At 41.9% G+C, this 19001-nt stretch overlaps 1 protein-coding gene across 2 annotated transcripts in view; it reads right to left on the reverse strand.

Moving 5' to 3' along the window:
* The window catches only part of SH3BP2 (SH3 domain binding protein 2), a 36619-nt gene extending 27895 nt beyond the window's left edge, over positions 1-8724 (reverse strand). Inside the window, exons 1-2 of one of the 2 annotated variants that reach the window (XM_053940380.1) lie at positions 8636-8724; positions 1364-1460 (exon numbers count right to left, since the gene is read on the reverse strand). The gene's annotated coding sequence lies outside the window, so the exon portion shown is untranslated. The remainder of the gene's footprint in view (positions 1-1363; positions 1461-8635) is intronic. The other variant, XM_053940382.1, reaches the window with a different exon arrangement.
* Between the last annotated feature and the right edge of the window lie 10277 nt (positions 8725-19001).

Below are 19001 nucleotides of genomic sequence, written 5' to 3' on the forward strand. Positions count from 1 at the left end.
TTTTTTTTTTTTGGTTTTTTTTTTTGGTGTTTTTTTTTTTTTTTTTTTTTTTTTTTGAGGTGGGGAGAAGAAGGCAGGAGACAGATGACTCACTAAGGCTTTGAGTACTGAAGGAAAAAATAATTTCACTGTGAGTTCTTCCCATAACAGCTTCCCGCAAATACAGTAATTGCCTCTATGTGGCTAGAGAACAGTTTGGCTATCCAACTCCGTTCTCCTCTTCATGTTCTTAAACATGGAGAGTGCATTTAAAATATTCCTCTTTCCTTTCCAAATTTCCCACCCTCCCCCACTGCACAGTCACACAGCAAGTATTTATCTAGCACAATCCCAGCAGTCTGCCATGCTTAATTTACTCCTGAGTAAGAGTACCCACACAAGCTGATGGATGGTGGGAGTGGAATACATTTCTGCCAGACCATGCATCATCTTATTATTTGTTTGGGCTCTCCTAAACCCAGGATGACAACTCTGTTCTGTATAACCTCATTCTTTTTTTTCAAGGTGGCTTTCTACTTCCAGCTCTTAGGAGGAAGAAAACTACTAATCCTATAGCAAGACTTGTGTGCCCCTCCTGCAATGGGTGTTTTTTCTTCTCAGAAAAGCCTTTCTGGTTAACATTCTGATGAGTCCTAATGCAAGGCTCCAGTTACATACTGAAGGTAAGGATTCTTTCCTAGACACCAAACAGAGATTGCAGAGGACTGATTGTCCTATGCTCCTGTATGTGGTACACCCACTTTGACAGCAGAAATTGCATTTCCCCACACAACATGTACAAAAGTCTGTGTAAACAAATCCCACTTCACTCACTTAAAATGCACAGTGCTTTGGAAACATGCCTACCTGACACCACAGTGGAGTCTGATTAACTGACTGAAAAATTATAGTGGAAACCTTGAATGTTTAAACCTGACTGATTAAAGGCAATTTACAGCTGCAGATGCTCAGCAGCTGTGCAAGTCAGGTCACTTTTTCACCCAAACATAGTTCAAAGAACCTTATTTTGATTAGTCAAGCTTACAGATCAGTTTTGAATTAGCTAATTATAAGCTTTTCATCTGCCAGTAGGACCTGTAGGCTCACAGTCCATGTTTCTTTGTGCTAAATTTCTCTTTACATAATTAACAGAAAAGCTAATAGGTACAAAACAGAACAGGAATAGGTACAAAACAGGACAGAAAGAAAGATGGGGAGCTCTTACTCGAGCTTAGCTGTCTGAGGTGTAGTTTTATCAGTATAAGGAAGACCAGAAGCTGACTTCAGTATACATGCTTGGTGAAAACAGTGTGACTACAGGTCTGTGCAAAAGGTTTAGGGGACATTACACATCAAGTAATGCAAACCCAGTGTTCAGCCATACCACAGCCCTCTGAGACAAGAGATGCTCCACTTGAAGAAATAGCTGCCCTGCAGTCGTCATGCATTGAACTGAAGTTTCTTCAGAGCTCCAGCTTGGTCTAGGAGAAACAAACAATTATGTGATATGTTGTAATAGAATTACTGTTAAGCAACATCAAGGTAATGATTTACTCTTTTTAGTAGTGTTGTCACAAGATTAGAGACTAATAATTTAAGCCTTTGCTGCTTGGTTGCAGGAACTAGCTCTGAAGGGTAATTATGGTCTGGTTTGAACATCAACCTCAGCACTTGGTTGCATGCAACTTCTGATGAAGTTAAGGGGAACTAGGTAGAGTTTGAGGTGGAATTTAAACCAGAACTATTTATTTTATAGTAGAGTTTTAGCAAGTTTTACAAATACACCAATAGAGAGATTGTCAGTCACCCAAGCTGAGGTTGGAAGGATGGTAAGTCTTGTAGAATCATGTAAAAGCTAATAAAATATGAGATGAAGGACCATTTCAAAGAGATTTTGACTTGCAATAAGATTCACATGAAGATATTGAAAGAAACCACAAATTAAAATCTAACTGCTAATTCTGTGAGTATTTTTTAAAGTCTGTATTTGTAAAAACTACCATTTCCAGAATCATGATTAATGTCTACCACTACAGTAGCTTAATTTAAAATTAGAACAAGGAAACAAAGCTTCCTACAAAACCACTATTTTTTTTTTTTTGTCTTACAAGACATTTCACCAGACAAGACCCAGGTATTCACAACACTCTACTTCTACCTCTCTTCTTCCTTTTTCATTACTAAGCTGTTATTACATGAAAAATGAAAATTAGTAAAACATGTTTTTACACTTATTAAAATCTGTTTCAGGATCTGAGATGTTGCCCTGAAGTGCTGCATGAGTAAAGAAAAAGTCATCTCACTGACTGATTTCAGCAGAGTAAAGCTCTGCTGGAGAGTAGGAAGCTTATTTGTCTGGAGAAGAACTGAACATGGAAATGGGAACTGACATGTTAAGTAAGATTTCCCTTCTCCAAGGGTTCCTGTTTTTCACTTTGCGTATCTTTAAATAAAAAACTCAATGATAATAAAAGATGAAGCTGTCATTTCAGTTGAAGAGCATTTAGAATTAAGCTTTGCTTTTGTTTAACAATTAATTATTAAATTGCACAGCACAGGTTCATGGTTCACCTAAATAGGAATACTGCCAGATAAACTAGAGCTGACCTTATTTCCATCTGTTACAACAGAATTACACCAAAAGATGCAGTTCAGCTGGCTAACCTGAACAACAAGAAAGTATATTTACGCTGAGTAACAATGGAGCTCAGTGCACTGAAGTCTAATCTAAATGCACATTCTTGTCCTTTAAGAGAGAGAACCCATTCAAGCAGACTCTATTTCCACCACCCAGTATGGTTTTGTTTTATTTTCTTGACCGTACAAGTACAAAGCTTAGGGATACTAAATTCTCCTACTTCCTTCTACAATTTGCTCTCCTCTTGCTTACTTGGCTACACTTCAAAATGAGAAATCTTTTGCCTTTAGTCATGTCTGTTATGCACAAATCACCTTTCATGATGAGTCTTGCAGCACACTTCCCATCCTCTCTCTTTTGTCAACACTTGGACAAAGAAAGATCTCCGAGGTAGCAACAGTTCCAGACATGCACACTGGTGCCACTGCCTCCAGCCCCTTCTTTCCAAGTACTGCCAGAAGCAAGAATGAGGAATATCATTCCAACTCCAAATGCAGATTGTTTTCCTAGAGCAAGTTGGGACTAATCACTTAACTGGAGCTTGATAACCAGTCTTAAGCCAGGTGCTGAAAAATGACAAATCAGTTAAGACAGGAGATGAATCTGAACATAAAATACTAACAGCCAAATCTCAGAACAGCATATTTAAGTAAATTTTTGGTGTACATATTACTGCTTCTTCTCTGCTTCTTTTTAAGGCCCTAGCTACTATGATGAGGGATTTTTGTTTCTGACTTTTTAAAAGTGCATGCTACCCTTCCCATTAGAAGAAATGCTTAAATATACAGTACAGGCACATGGGATGAAAAAGAATAATAAATGCTTGCTTAAAATACAGATATTGTCTTCTTCCTAGGGACCTCATTCATAACCTTTGCATATTTGTGCAGTGCTTCTGCCAGCAACAACAGAAATTCTAAAATTTCAGGGGTTTTGTACTCTCCAAAAGAAGTTAAATAGTACTCAGCATAGCTACCAGATTTTTTAAAAAATGAAGACTGATAATGCACTCAGTTGTTGCTCCCATATAAGCTCCAATAGAAATCCCATTTTCATATTTGGAGGAAAACATCTGGCATGAAAGATTTCTTGTTTGAAGAGTCCTTACATGTGAGTTCATGAATAAAGGCATAAATCTGACTTTCTCCTAGCACTCATTTATTTAGCAAAGCTGAAGGGATAACAAAATAAGAGTCTTGGTTAAACATGTTCAATAATTTTCCTATTTGGGGATTGCAATATAGTCCCTGCACTGAAACAATCAAGGATATCAAAGAGTTTTACACAAGTCCTTTGTGCATGCACAAGATACTGTACAAATCAACAAAGTTTAGTTGCAATGTCTACTACATCAAGCAACAAAAGCCATAATCTGTTTACATGGAGCACTCCATAGTTCTCCTGAAGTGATCTTGAATGTATGTGTAGGTACTAATTTTTCTAAATGCTTAATAAGAGAGTGAAAGTCTCTGTAGGCACCTAAATCCACTTTGAGTAATAATCAGGAATTAACAAAGTCCTTACGTGCTTACACACTACCACCTATATTAGCACCCCCTACATAAATCAGTCAGTCAAAGTACAAAGAAAAGAACCCCAAACTCCTGTATTCCTGCCCTAAGATATCCAAGAAAGTGGTTTACCATGATCAAACCAAATTTTGTGTTTTTCTAAGCTACAGAAGAGTGGTAGAGCAAAGTTTAACTAAGAGCTAAGTGTTTATCTTTTAAAAATGTAAGGATATAAAGTCAGTTTGAATTGGGAAGTTTCTTCTTTGCCAAATTAACACTAGAAGAGCTGGGTTGGAATTAGAGACATATGCATTTTCTAGAAGAGAGAACAGATCTAATGATTCAAATGTACCTACTGTTCCATTAGGATTGAAATGATTCTGATCATACATGATTAATGATGTACAGTTTGTCAGCTGATGTTATAACTTAGCATAAAAAAAATAAAAATCCAGAAAGCATTAACAATAACCAGCTGAACAGTGAGAATTTTCAAACATTAAGAGGATGAAAACAAGCACTCCCTGGACTACTTGAAGTTTTACCTGTGGCTTTTCCAGAAAGAAAAGATTGTAAGGAAGCAAAGGTGTGCTTTCCCTACCTCAGGGCAACTACAGACATGAAAGTTAATCCAGCAACAAAATTCAGCAAGCAGCTATTCCTAAATTTAGCCACACTTACCTATTTCACACCATCTATCTAGCTCAGTTCTTTACAGCTGTTTTAGGAGACAGATCCAAAATGTCCACTTTCCATGAAGTTAAGATTTGTCAGAAGTACTTTAGAAAGAGCCCTAGCTACACATTAGGTGTTCCTGAATTAGCCTGGTTAAACCAGCCCGTGACTACAGCAAAAGCCACAAGAGGAATCCTCTCAATAGTCCAATAGTCATGGAAGCTGTTCCCTTCTCTGCTCCTAAAATCACAGTCTGCAGGAGCTGAAGCCATAAGTATTGCCAAGGATTGATTTCTGGGTGATTAGAATTCTTTCTCTGCACTGTACATCATCCTAAAGTATCTTTTTGCCAAAGATATTCAGATATGCATAACTACTGCAATAAAACCACCTTGGAAGAGATAAGAATTCAGTCATTATAGGAAATGAGCTGGCACACAAACAAAATAAATAGATTATTTCAGTTATGCTGGTATGCTGCAACAGGGGGAGAACAACATTTAGGTTTGTTTCCATAGGAATTCATGTCCCTACATTCTCCCATAACTATTGCCTTGCTTAAAATTAATCCCTTATCTCAAGAAAAATAGTTTTCAAATTCCTGCATGTGTGAGATGCAATGTAGACTCGTCAATTCCCTTTCCTTTCCTTTGTAAGGAAAAATTAAGAAATTCAACATAAAAGCATATGGACAGGAGACAAGATTGAAAAAACCTTCAAACAGATCTTTGAGAAATACTGCAGACACTATATTGCTCTTAAAAAGCATAGTGCAGAGAAATTCTGCTATGTGCTCCAGTCTAGTCATCTGAAGCAAGCAAACCAGAGATACATATGCTTGTAATATAAACCATGATAAATAATTCCTAAAGTTAACAACCACACCCAGTGCAGTTATGCTGATCAAAACTTCAGGGCCTTCAATTCTCCCCTCAACATATCACAAAAGGCATAGCTCATTTAGTCATTCCAGCATAAAGCAAGCAGTGTTGATAGGAGGAGAGGGGTGTTGATTAACAAGACTTAGCAATGGCTCATAAATTTTGGAGGAACAGACAGTGACATATGTACATGTGATAAGTGTAAGAAATACACATTTCCTTTAGTACTGTATTTACAGAAATGAGTCAGCCTCAGATTACCTTTGAGGCTGCCTTAAATCCCCCTGATTTCTACACTCTCAAACTCCCTTCCCAACACTGTTCCACCACAGTACACTGCACTGTTCCAAGGCAATCGTGAAAAAAATGTTATGAGGAAATGCCTTCATGGAGTAAGTTTACCTTAAAAAAAAGGCCAGAAGAATGCTTAGTTACACAAAAGGGGAATAAACATCAAAGAGGTTCTTTTCTCCCTTCCATAAAAAAATCCCTATTAGAAGACAAAACACATAATGGAAGAATCATTGTATCAACTAATATTTTTAAATCTAAACAAAACCAATTTATCCTGGCTGCTGCCTGGTAGCTGTCAGGAGTCCTCACCATTCCTTACAAAGCTATTAATCAATGCTACTGCGAGTCTGAGCTTCTATGAGCATTCCTGCACGGTCCAGTAGAAGTATAAACAAGCCAAGATCCTGATCCTTCAGTAACACAAACTAAAAGTTGACAAATAGTAGAGTTACTTACATCTGCAAGTACTTTTAAGATCAGGGCTTAAGCCAGAAACAATTAATGGACACAATGCTTGCACAATGCTGCACATTCCAAACAACTTATGAAGCTGTTGGACAGTCTAACATCTACCCATTGTCTAACATCCCATGCCAAACAGGCTGGAGGATGCACCCACACAAAGTCAATGTTGTCAGGTTAAACACGCACCTCTCTATTCCTGCAGTCTTGTAATGCAGAGCAATAAATGCACCAACGACCTAAGGGCTGTGGGGCAAAGAGTAACACTGCAACTGCTAGGTTTGAGTGTCAGAGGCACTTTTCCTACAGGTAAAATGACAAATATGTATGTGCCTTTTGGTCATCCACATTTGTGCTTCGGTGCTGTAAAGAAGTTAACACTTCTTAAGGCATTTCCATTTCTACTTAGCATTCATTACCAAAGTGGCTGCCATGTCTGGTTTTCGGTCAAAGGAGACTGCTTCACATCCATTTAAGAAATTGCACAAGAAGACTTTTCATGCCCCCTATTTTGCATTTTTTGTAGGCAAGCTAAATTTTTTAGCAACAATATTAGGTTGGAAATCTGGCCTTCAAAATACAAGGTGTTCATCTGCCTGCAGGAGTTTACAGATTCAGAGTCAGCTGGTCAGATTGGCCTCAAACACAGGAATTCTCATTCAACCCTGTCTGAGGTTTCTGCAGGAACTTATCTTGGTGTATTTCTTCTTTCTGTTTTGATAACTTCAAACCCTTTAACACTTTCCAGAACTGTCATGTATGCATCTCCCTTCTTTATAACATTTTTCTAAAAAGCTCTTTATTTTCTGGACCTTTTAGCATGAAGCTGTCATGCTTTGTGGAAAAGTTTATGGAAAGCCAAGAGATTTTAAACCAAGAAAATTACAAACAGGAAGCAGTATTTAACCCACCACTAAGCTGACCCAGTACTGATTCCTCAGTAATGGAATATTGGCAAGGGGTATCTGTTAATCAGCTCTCCTGCAACAGCAAATGCTGTAAAATACTGCAACAGGAAGGGAAAGAAATGTGTTATGCCTAGAAGAAAAATAGCAAGTTAATTCTGCTTTTGTCTAAAGCGTGAAAGAGATGCATAAAGGAAATTAACAACAGAGACTTCAGCCCTATATTTCCTGTACAAATTCAAGCAAAAATAAACAGAAGAGGTGTATAATTATTCAGATCTAAATTTAATTCATAAACTGTGACAAACTAACCCTTAGAGCAGAGAAAAAGTGGAAAATTGCTTCTTGTAGTAAGAAACATACCAGCTTAATGCAACTAATTTCCAAGAGGAAACTTCAATGCACAGCCAGACCAAGCACAGATCAGCAGGAGACTGTGACATGCACTCAGGAACTACTGCACCTGTACTGATGAATTTAGACACAGCACGAGGCTGGTTCAGTCCCACTACTGACCTGTACTTTGTCAGCATCAAGACTCCAGAAACTGGTCTTAGCAGACAGGCCTTCCCTGTAGGAAGGGAAATATTTATCCACTATCTTAATTCACTTGGGATAGCAGTATCCAGTTTGCACTGGGAATAAAAGCTGACAAATTAAATAAGCACATGCCAGGTGTCCTCACTCTCTACTGCTCCCAGAGGCAGAGCACTTACACCTGCAGAAAGACACGAACTTCATACCTAGACTGAAGTGACAGACGCAACCCCAGTAAAGAGGGGGCATCCAAGATTAAAGTAGATAGTAACACTAAAGAAAATGCTGCACAATGCATTTGTACCTATGTTTCAACACTAAAAAGTCTTGCCTCATCCTTTAACATATATATATTATCACTGGAAACATGCTAGGAAATTAATCCTGATGCTCCCAACTCAACACCAAAGCCACAGCTCAATACAAGTGGGCAATACAGCTCTTTCATTCTTCCCTTTCCAAAGGAAAGCAACTCAACCCTTTCTCTGCCCCCAGACGAGCCTTTCCTTTCCCCACGAGCGGACTCACACCGATGACTTTACTTACTCCATCCCACCTCCCACCTGCAGGTGAGCCAAGCGGCACCGAACTGAAGGCGTCCGTCAACCCATGGAGCAAGAGACACGAGGCGCCTTCCCGCTGATTCCCCCAGAGCCGCGGGAACCGCAGCTTCCCCAGGGAACCCGGGCGGACGCTCCGGGGGCCGCCAGCCCCGCGGCTTTCCCCGCCCGGCACCGGGCTCCCGTGACTCACCCGAGGAGTTTCCCGGCGCCCTCCAGCAGCGCCGCGGCGGGAAGAGGGCCGGGAGACGCGGGCACGGGGGAGCCCGTCCCGCCCCCGCCGGGACGGGGGCTCAGCTCCACCGCAGCCCGGCTCAGCTCCGCGGGCAGCCGCCGCCGCCACGCCGGCCGCTCATCCCCGTGCGGTCAGCGCGCCCCGCGCCCGCCCCTTCCTTCACCTGCCGGGGCCGGCCCAGCCTCCGCTCCCGCCCCCCGCTCCCGCCCCGCCGGAGCCGCCCGTGGGAGCCGCCGCCGGGAGCTGCCGGCGGGCCGGGAGCGCCGCCCCTCCCGGGGCTGCCGGAAGGGCAGCCGGGCTCTGCGGGGTCCGGCCCCAGCCCAGCCTCCGCTCGGCTCCGCCAGGGCTGCGTGTGCTGAGCGCTGCCGCCGGCCGCTGCCGGGGTCTGTCCGCACCTGGCACAGCATCACTGAATCCAGATCGTCCACTCAAACCTATGGCCGAACGCCACCATGTCAACCAGACCATGGCACTGAGTGCCGCGTAGTGTTCCCGTAAACACCTCGGAGACCGTGACTCCGCCACCTCCTGAAGCTGCAGCCCCAGAGGACGTGACCTGGGGAGCGGCTTTTTTCTGACTGGCAGCAGGCTCTGACACAGGTGCCTGCCTGGAAGTCACCAGGGGCGGGGAGAAAGGAGGTTGTAGCATAGCTACAAACGGTGACATTCCTATGCGAGTGTCCTGTGTCCATCGGGAACCCCATGCAGCACTGTCCCGTGTGTCCTGTGTCCATCGGGAACCCCATGCAGCACTGTCCCGTGTGTCCTGTGTCCGTGGGGAAGCCCATGCAGGCACTGTCCCGTGTGTCCTGTGTCCATAAGGAAGCCCATGCAGGCACTGTCCCGTGTGTCCTGTGTCCATAAGGAAGCCCATGCAGGCACTGTCCCGTGTGTCCTGTGTCCATAAGGAAGCCCATGCAGGCACTGTCCCGTGTGTCCTGTGTCCATCGGGAACCCCATGCAGGCACTGTCCCGTGTGTCCTGTGTCCATGAGGAACCCCATGCAGCACTGTCCCGTGTGTCCTGTGTCCATCGGGAACCCCATGCAGCACTGTCCCGTGTGTCCTGTGTCCATCGGGAACCCCATGCAGGCACTGTCCCGTGTGTCCTGTGTCCATGAGGAACCCCATGCAGCACTGTCCCGTGTGTCCTGTGTCCATCGGGAACCCCATGCAGCACTGTCCCGTGTGTCCTGTGTCCATGAGGAACCCCATGCAGCACTGTCCCGTGTGTCCTGTGTCCGTGGGGAAGCCCATGCAGGCACTGTCCCGTGTGTCCTGTGTCCATAAGGAAGCCCATGCAGGCACTGTCCCGTGTGTCCTGTGTCCATCGGGAACCCCATGCAGGCACTGTCCCGTGTGTCCTGTGTCCATAAGGAAGCCCATGCAGCACTGTCCCGTGTGTCCTGTGTCCGTGGGGAAGCCCATGCAGGCACTGTCCCGTGTGTCCTGTGTCCATAAGGAAGCCCATGCAGCACTGTCCCGTGTGTCCTGTGTCCATCGGGAACCCCATGCAGCACTGTCCCGTGTGTCCTGTGTCCATAAGGAAGCCCATGCAGCACTGTCCCGTGTGTCCTGTGTCCGTGGGGAAGCCGTGCACCCTGCCCCAGCTCTGGCACACTGCACGGGCACAGGCGGGCTCTCCGTGCCTCAGTGCCCGGCCTCTTGCCCCAGGGCACTGCAGAGGCAGCCGGGTCCGGACCGGCCGAGGCTCCCGGCTGGCCGCACACAGAGCTCGCCTTGCCTCTGCTCTCAGCTCGCATTTTATCCACGTCTTCCCGCATCCGTGCCACTTAGACCCCACTGCAGCCTACCCGTACTGCCAAAAGATGTTCCACGGTTGGAAAGGTATTTTTAAGTTTTCTAAAAGGTGATATTTAAAATGTGATAAGATGAAGTTTGCTTCGTTCTCACATGTTCAATGTTAATTTAAGATATACTTCTATTTCATTCAAGATTTTAAATTTTATTGGCCTTTAGTTTGTTTTTCCATTTGCCTTTCATTACTTCCCAGATGTTTGGGGGCGGTACAGAAGGTGTTGTAGGTAAAACAAGAAGGGTTTGGGGGGTTGGTTTTTTATGCGGTTTTTAGTCACAAAAATTAAAACCATTTAATGTCAGGGGAAGTTTATGTTAGATATTAGAAAAAGGTTCTTCACCCAGGGGTTGGTTGGGCAGTGGAACAGGATCTCTAGAGAAGTGGTCACAGCGCCAAGCCTGACAGAGTTCAAGAAGCATTTGAACAATGCTCTTGAACCCATGGTGTGACCTGTGGGGATGGTCCTGTGCAGGGCCAGGAGCTGGACTCAATGATTCTTGTGGGTCCCTTCCAACTCAGCTTATTCCGTGATATGAGCAGAGGTGTGAAAAATCAAAATTACATTTAAAAGTATGCAGAAGCAAAATAAGAAACAATATGAAAAACCTATTTTTAAATGTTCAGCAACTTAAAATGTGGTTTTTGTCTTGTAAAAAATTATTACTATTTTGTAAAACTTATTACTATTCAATAATTACTATTCTGAGAGGTACAAAGTGATCAGTTTAAACTCCATTTACTTTTGTTAACAAGAATGTAACTGAAAAGAGAGCACTCAATAAAGCAGTATTACTAAAACATTGATCTGTGTATCATACTGAGGCTTGTTTGAATAAAAAGCAGCAGATTTCCTTGATAATTACACAGCTTATACTTCAACCTAGTTTTAAAGATTTTGACCTTTATGGTGGTACCAGAGTAGTTTCTGTGGTCAGAAAATAAGGTGGTGGTGCAATATTTCCTGTCAATGCTATTTATTAGTATTTCTCTTTGTCATCCACAGAACTTTATAGTATGAAGTAGCAAAGAGAATCTCTCTTCTGAATACAATAGAGAGGGGTCTTGGTATGTGAAATGAAAATCCCCATGTTTAAAGTACAACAGAGACTGCCTAAAGCTGGAAATGGGGTTTGGTGATGACTTTTGATTGATTTGTAAAATAAACACAGTGCTGTTAACACCTGCTATTGGATGTGAAGGAGCCTCTATGTAAACAGATCATTTCTGAGTATGAAGAAGGCATTGAGCTGGCGGAGCCTAAGGAAAACGAAGTTTCTTAACCTTTCTCGCAGTTGCAGCCAACAGCAGCCTCAGGTTTCTGTTGCACAAAGACTGAGAGCTGTGCACAGCCATGGGCAGGCTGGGTAACACAATTCCCATAGGAAGACCACAACCAGGAAAGCTGTTTGAATGTAACTCTTCCACCGATTTTGGTGTGAGTGCTGTGTCAGAACATCCTGACTGTTGGTGGAAATTATAGCATTTCTTTTCCTGCCTGACTAAACCCAGAACTTTCTGTCTCCAGAGAAGGCAGATTAGTGCATTAAGCTGAAGCAGGTGTGGGGAACCTTCACTTTGTTGGCTGAATATGCCCTGTGATTTCATTTTATAGGGTACAGCCCGTGATTAAAATGACTCTGTGTGTTATTACTGGAGAGCAGAGCGTGTTAGCGAGTGGGCTGCCAAACATGTTGGAAAGGCACACTTGGTCCTCCTCAAGGAAAGTATTCCCCACCCACAAAGCAAAGCCTAACCCTGATACAAACTGTGTTACAGGGTAGCAGGCCCTTCTCCATCTCTCTTCTGAGTTGAATTTTGCTTCTGAAAAAGCTAAGCTTTCTGTGTGACCTAATTTCCATGCAGTGATCCAGCTGGGAGGACTTGGAGGCTTGCTCCTTCCTCCTGGAAAAGCTGGGAGGACTTGGAGGCTTGCTCCTTCCTCCTGGAAAAGCTGTGCCCAGCACTTTGTAGGATCATACTTGTGTAAAATCAGGAAATCATAGTTATTTTATGAGTTTGCTCTTTCCCAATTGTCTCAAACTAATTAACTCATTACTTGAATATGAAGCTTTTATCAGCTCACACAATACATACTCCAGGAATTATGGAATCATAGAATATCCTGAGTTGGAAGGGACCCAGACAAGAATCATGGAGTCCAACTCCTGGCTCTGCACAGGAATACCCCCAAAATCACACCATGTGCTTGAGAGCATTGTTTGAATGCTTCTTGAACTCTGGCACGTTTGGTGATCATTGAAACCATCTAATTATTTTGAATTGCAATAATCTGCTGTTGTGAGGAAACATTCCAACTTAATTTTATCAGTAAATATAACCTATAATAATCTTATCAAAGAGAATGGTCAGGTTAGCCTGACATGGTCTACTACAGGGGAAAAAATCTGGTTTATCTCATTTTTCTCTACGTCTTCATAGTCTTTTTTTCTTTAAATTTGCGTATGGCAAATCAGATTGAAGGGGCTGTAGTTCTGATACTGCTTTCACCTCTGTTCTTCCAGAATACAGAATTTGCATAGCCCTCATTATGAAAAATAGGATGTAATTTTTAGCTACTAGACTCCAAATCTAACAGACTTATGAAAATATTTATTCATGGGTTCATTACCCAGCACACCTAGAATTCTGAGAAAGACACTGTCCCTCAATGCCTTGTGGCTTTGCTTCCTCCTTCCTGGTTCTCTTTTTTTTTTTTTTTAACATGCTTGCAAAGCCTTGGTTTATTTGTTATAATTGCCTTCCCATGTCTAATTTAGCTGACACTTGGCAAGTCTCACTTCCTGGCCTTGAGACACAGTTTGCCTCTGGCCATCAGTCTTTTTGTTTCTTGCACAATCTCTGCTTATACCTGATTTCCCCCTTGTGATGGCTCACTACACACTTTGAGCTCCAGCTGCACCAGGAAAGTTTCTTTCCTTGCTTTTTATTCAGTCATGTGGCACAAGGAATCATAAGGAACCCAATGTAAGCTGTCTGCACCAAATCAGGACCATCCAAAGTGCAAACCTGGGGGTGGGAATAAGAATGGGCTGCTTGGGGATTTTTATTTTGGTTATTTGTATTCTGACAATTACCCTACCAAAAAAAAAAAAAACAAACATGCTCAGTCTCAAGGAATGAAAGCATTTGTGTCAAATTTCAGATACTTTTACTGTGCTTGAAAAGCATCAGAGAATGATATAACTACAGAAATACAGAAGTGACAGATTAAAAGCTGGAGTCCTGACTGTGAGATTCAGGACTGGGTTACCTGTTTGAATATACAGCACACCTAAGCCTTTAAATATGCTCAGGCATTTCTCATTTTGTTGTTTACCCCAGAATTGTGCTCATTTTGGATGCTTACTTGCTGCTCTTTCTTTTAGCTGCTTCCCTATGGGAATGCAGACAAGTCTGGCTCCAGAGACACTATCAAGGGGCCCTAATGGGGCCTCTCAGTAACAGAACAGCACACATCAATAATGGCATGCTTCTTCCTTGCTCCAAGAGGTAAAAGGATTCTGATCTTCTCCTCAACAGGCATGCATTAAAATGACAATATATTTAGGTACAAAGAGGGTATTTTTCTTTGTTTGTTCACTAGAATTGCCAGAGAAACTAGAAAAACATTTAAATTCCAAAGATAAAGAGATGTGAAAAAGAGCAAATGTTTTCATTAGCAGTATTCTGTTGTGTTTATAGGACTTTTACCAAAACTTTGGTAGAAATACAACTTCCTTCTTGGCTTTTTTTGTTGTTGTTTTTTAATGCTGACAAATACTGCAATTAATTTGTTACATAACCAATTCCAGAGCCCAACTGTATCCCTGTAGAGACAGAACAATCCATTATGGATAGAGGAAGCATGCCAGAAAAAGCAAGGCTTCATGAAGGCATTTTGCTTATTTCTGTCACGCTTTCCAGCTGAAGCTTTAAGGAAATAAACTCACTAATAATTCTCCAACATATTTGGCTGACAGCTTGTACATCCCTCCTTGTCTTCAGTATTACAGCATTGCTGATGTGCAGGTAAAGTGATCTGTCTGTGGTCGTTACTGTCACTGGCATCACAGATTATTCCATTTCTTTTTTGCTGTGCTGCATTTGCAAGCAGATTGTATCACTCCCCTCTACAGCAAACAACACTCTCTCCTGCCTGGCTCTCAGTGTGCTTGTGTGGAAGCAGCTACAATTTGGGTTTGGCATCTACACTACTGAGATCTGTAATGGGAAACTCAGGGATGTCCATTTGACTAACGTGTTTTCCAGTTCCATGAAATATCTAGAAAGAACATGAACAGTATTTGGAAAACAGGGTTTCATAAAAATTCCAAGAAAGTAATCTGTCACCTACCTTGTTTTCAGAGGGAATAACCACACTGTGGATAGCTGGGATTTTCAATCCTTATGATTATACTTATTAAGTGAGGAGAAGGCCATTATTGAGACTAGAAGAATGTATTTTCCTTTATTTGCCTGGCCTTGTTAGCAGAAAGTATCAACTTTTCCCAGATGACCTCATCTGCTAACCTGTGTTCTGGCAAGCCCAGTGAGAAACATCAGTTTCCATTATAAGTTCCAAAGGAATATTTCCTTAAAATCCAGAATGTAACTAGTTTCATATTAAACATATAATTAGAATGACAGTAAACACCAAATTTTTAGAGGTAGTGAAACACATCTCAAGGTAAAGTGCTGGTTTTTTTCACTTTTGAAACTGAGCATACAAAAGATAGCCTCAGCTGCAGGGGCAGAGGATCCCAAATAACCCACTGCTAAAGCTGCAACATACAACTCATGATTTGAGTGCTCTGTGCTGTGATCTCCTCCTACTCCTTCCAGTCTGTTGCAGCAAACTGCACGGTAACGGAAATCATGAGAACAATTCCAGTCTGCTGCTAGTGACTAACAACATTTTCATCTTGTCAAAGCGATATAACTTACATGGCTGCAAAGTTCCCAGAAGGAAACTACTACTCACATAACTACAGCCTTTTTACAATGGCTCACACCAAGAGGAGTGAGGGGCAAGACATAATATCCAGCTATCAATACAGCCTTTCACAGCTCTCCAGCTGCAGACGTGCTTCTGAAGGCAAGAACACCAGCAAGCTTGGTTGCAAACAGGTTTCAGTACCATGTAGGAGGATTTAGGTATGAAATCATCATTAGAAGAACATGAAAGCAGACATGTCTCAGGAGCAGGCTTTATTTTGGGCACAAAAAAAGGAGCAGCATCCCAGGGTTGAAGGCTGCAGCAGCACCAAAACCTTTCTAGTGTGAGGAAGCGTGGAGCTCCGGCAGACTTCTGCCTGGTGGAGGGAGCTGAAGCTGCTGGTGTGGGTGGAAAGTACTGCCATAGAAATCAGGCAGTTTCCAGCTTTGCTCCCTAACAACAGGACACTGAATAACCCTCGTCCTGCCCTTTGAGCTTAATGATATCCTCATGCCCTTTCTCAAATCCTTCTTCATATGTGGGCTATGTTTGCCCTGTTGCTCCCACAATTACCTTTTAACACTTGCTAACATGAAGACTTTAACTCTATTTAACACTGCTTTTAGCATCTTCCTGGCAGACATCCTCACTGCAATCCTCCTTTTGAACTGAGCAAACCTGAGCAGATATTTCACATCCTGCAAGAATGTGGGATCTATCACTGTGTCCTTTAAAACCCAGTGGGTATGCAAATACATACATCATAATGAATTTTAAAAGCTTAAAAGCAAAGTAAGATATACCAGCACTGTTGTTTAAAAGCAACTTGCAAGAAGTATAGAAATTGATAGTAAATCCTTTTCCAAATGCATCAAGTACAGGAAGCAAACCAGGGAATCAGTAGAGTCAATATGTGCTTGAAGTTTAAAGTTAGCCTCAGAGAAGATAAGATCGTATGACAGCATTACAGAAAAGCTGAATAAATATCTTACTTCTCTAAGACAGTTAGGGAAGTTCCCATGCAAGACCCTTTCATGTCCTTTCCCAGGAGTTCCAAGGTAATATAGTCAAACTGCAGTGTTTAACCTTTGGCTTAAAAGCAGCGGGTTTTTTTTTCTGAGAAGAGAAAGGCAATAAATGTGTCTGTGATTTTTCTTTAATTGTTCCAAAAGTCAGGGTTCTACAGGCGTGGCATCTGGACCAGAGTGAATTAATAAGAGTGTAGTAAAACAATTAAGAGAGGCAATAATGTGATATGAAGGAGTCAGCATTGTTCTTAGAAAGAAGATTTACGTCTCACAAGCAAATCTGCTGGAGTTTCCTCAAAGAGTCACTGGGCATGTGAAAAGGGAGATCCAGCACATATGACCTATTCAGATTTCTAAAACACCTTCAGTGCTGTTACTTTTCAAGACTTTTCAAGAAACTGACCACCAATATCCAAAAAAAAAAAGGCACAAAGATGGGAAAAAAGAAGGCACAATTTAAACAGAGTTTTTACCATTAAGAAAGGCATTTTCCTTCTTTGGTGAATGGCATAACATTAAAGCTATTCAACATAGTCATAAACAACTTTAAAAAAGTACTATAATGCAAAACTTGCTGTGAGAAAGGAGATGAAAAAATGTGCTGATATTGAGTTATTTGGGGTAGTAAAGATAAATGCTGGGTGTGAGGAGAGACTTAATAATACTGAGCAACAGGGCAAGCTGAAATGCAAAGCACATAATTGCAAAAATCTTCCTAACAGCAAATAAGCCCTGAACTGGTTGTTACCACTGAGGAATGAGAGCTTGTGTAGTAAGAGTTCCAAAATGCTGGTGGTTCAATAGTCAGCAATAGTAAAACTACAAACAGAACATTTAGTGATTATCAGCAAGGGAATCAAGAACAAATCTGAGAACAGCCTCATGCCATAGCACAAATCCATCAAGTTTCACAGACTGGAAACCTTTCACTGCAAGATTTTCACTGAAAAAGAAAAAAAAAAAAAGGCAGAGGAAAATACCACAAAATGTGGTTATTATGTGATTAAGCTGTAGACCTTGATTCAGGATTTTAGGAGTTCAGTCAGCTTTCAAGTAAGCCTGGGAAAACCTGAAAAAAAAACTCCATCATCAACTGAAAAAGTATAACACTTCTCCCTCCAGAACCTTCACCTCCCTTCACCACTTTGAAGGTTTTGAAGAAAACAAGTACTGGGCTAGATGGACCTTCCATAGGAACAATAAAAACATTCTTACGTTTTTATCACTGCTCTTAAAATATGTTATACAAATTGTTTCCTTGTTGTTATGGGAATCCCTCAGTGGGGATTTCTCTGTAGTCACCTGATGAACTGTAGTTTGGCTCTCAGCACCTGAGTCATTGTGTCATATTTCATCAGGTTCAATCCATTGCCTGGTACATTCACCATGAATTTTGCTGGAACTTCCTGCAAGACTCAGGTGAAGCTCGTACAAACAGTAAAAACTCAGCAGAGGTAGCACCTCTGAATTTGGGGGGTTTTTACCTTTTCTCCGATGGTTAAAAAGGAAATATCAGTGGATTTGCTATAACTGAGTTATTGTGGCATAGCAATGCTGTCAGGATGAGAGAGAACTATGTAGAAAATTGTCTCCCCTTCAGAAAGGTGGTGGAGAGGACAGCTATTTCTCAAAAGGGCACAGACAATGAAAAGGGAGCTGGAAGCTCCTTAGAAACCAAACCTAACAACCAGAAGACCCACAACAGTCTTGTGATTGTGACCGCTGTGGACATCTGTCCAACAAGTGTGCCAAGAATTCAATTAATAAGCCAAGAACACAGCCAGAACTGAACAAAGGAGTGCTGTCTCCTTGGAAAAGCTCTCTGGTACCCTGCAGTCTAGCTCTGAAGAGCACACACTCTGTGACAGACATAATACACATGACTCCAGAGACCAACACCCCACTTTAGATTTAAGAACATATTCAAATGCAGCATTTTCAAGAGAAGTTTAAACATCAAACTGTATCAGTCCTAATGAAAATATGTGGACTGAGAATAAGGAAATAGGAGAGACATGGGTGGCATTGTCTGCGATTCACCTCTTGATAATTTTACTATCCATAAATTAACATGATGGTTTGCAAGAAAAAAAAAGTTATTTAAACAATAAATTATACCCATGCCCCACATAATCTTAAGGCAGATATAGATATGGTATGGATCCATATAAGCAAGCACAAGAGATGCCATGGAGTCACAGAACAGAGCTGATGCCAGGACCATGCACTGTGAAACATTGCAGTGTGCAGTAGGAATATAGGAGGAATTACAGCAATCTGATTTTGAAGCCTATCAATCAGCTCTATTATAATATTTATCTGCATATCAAGAACAGAAAATAATGGTAAGAAAAAATGGTAGTCACAAAGCATACAGTTAATTGAAAAACTGGAAGTCTATAGGAAGACTTTTAGAAGACATGTGGACTATCCAACCACCAGTGAAACAAGGTGAAACCAAAAGCTTCAGTGCACCATAAAATTGTCTTTGCCTGCAAGCTCTCATTCCTGCTGCCAAAAATCTGAAGAGCTCAAGCTGTTC

Source organism: Vidua chalybeata, chromosome 4 (genome assembly GCF_026979565.1).
Source record: "Vidua chalybeata isolate OUT-0048 chromosome 4, bVidCha1 merged haplotype, whole genome shotgun sequence".
Taxonomy (NCBI): Eukaryota; Metazoa; Chordata; class Aves; order Passeriformes; family Viduidae; genus Vidua; species Vidua chalybeata.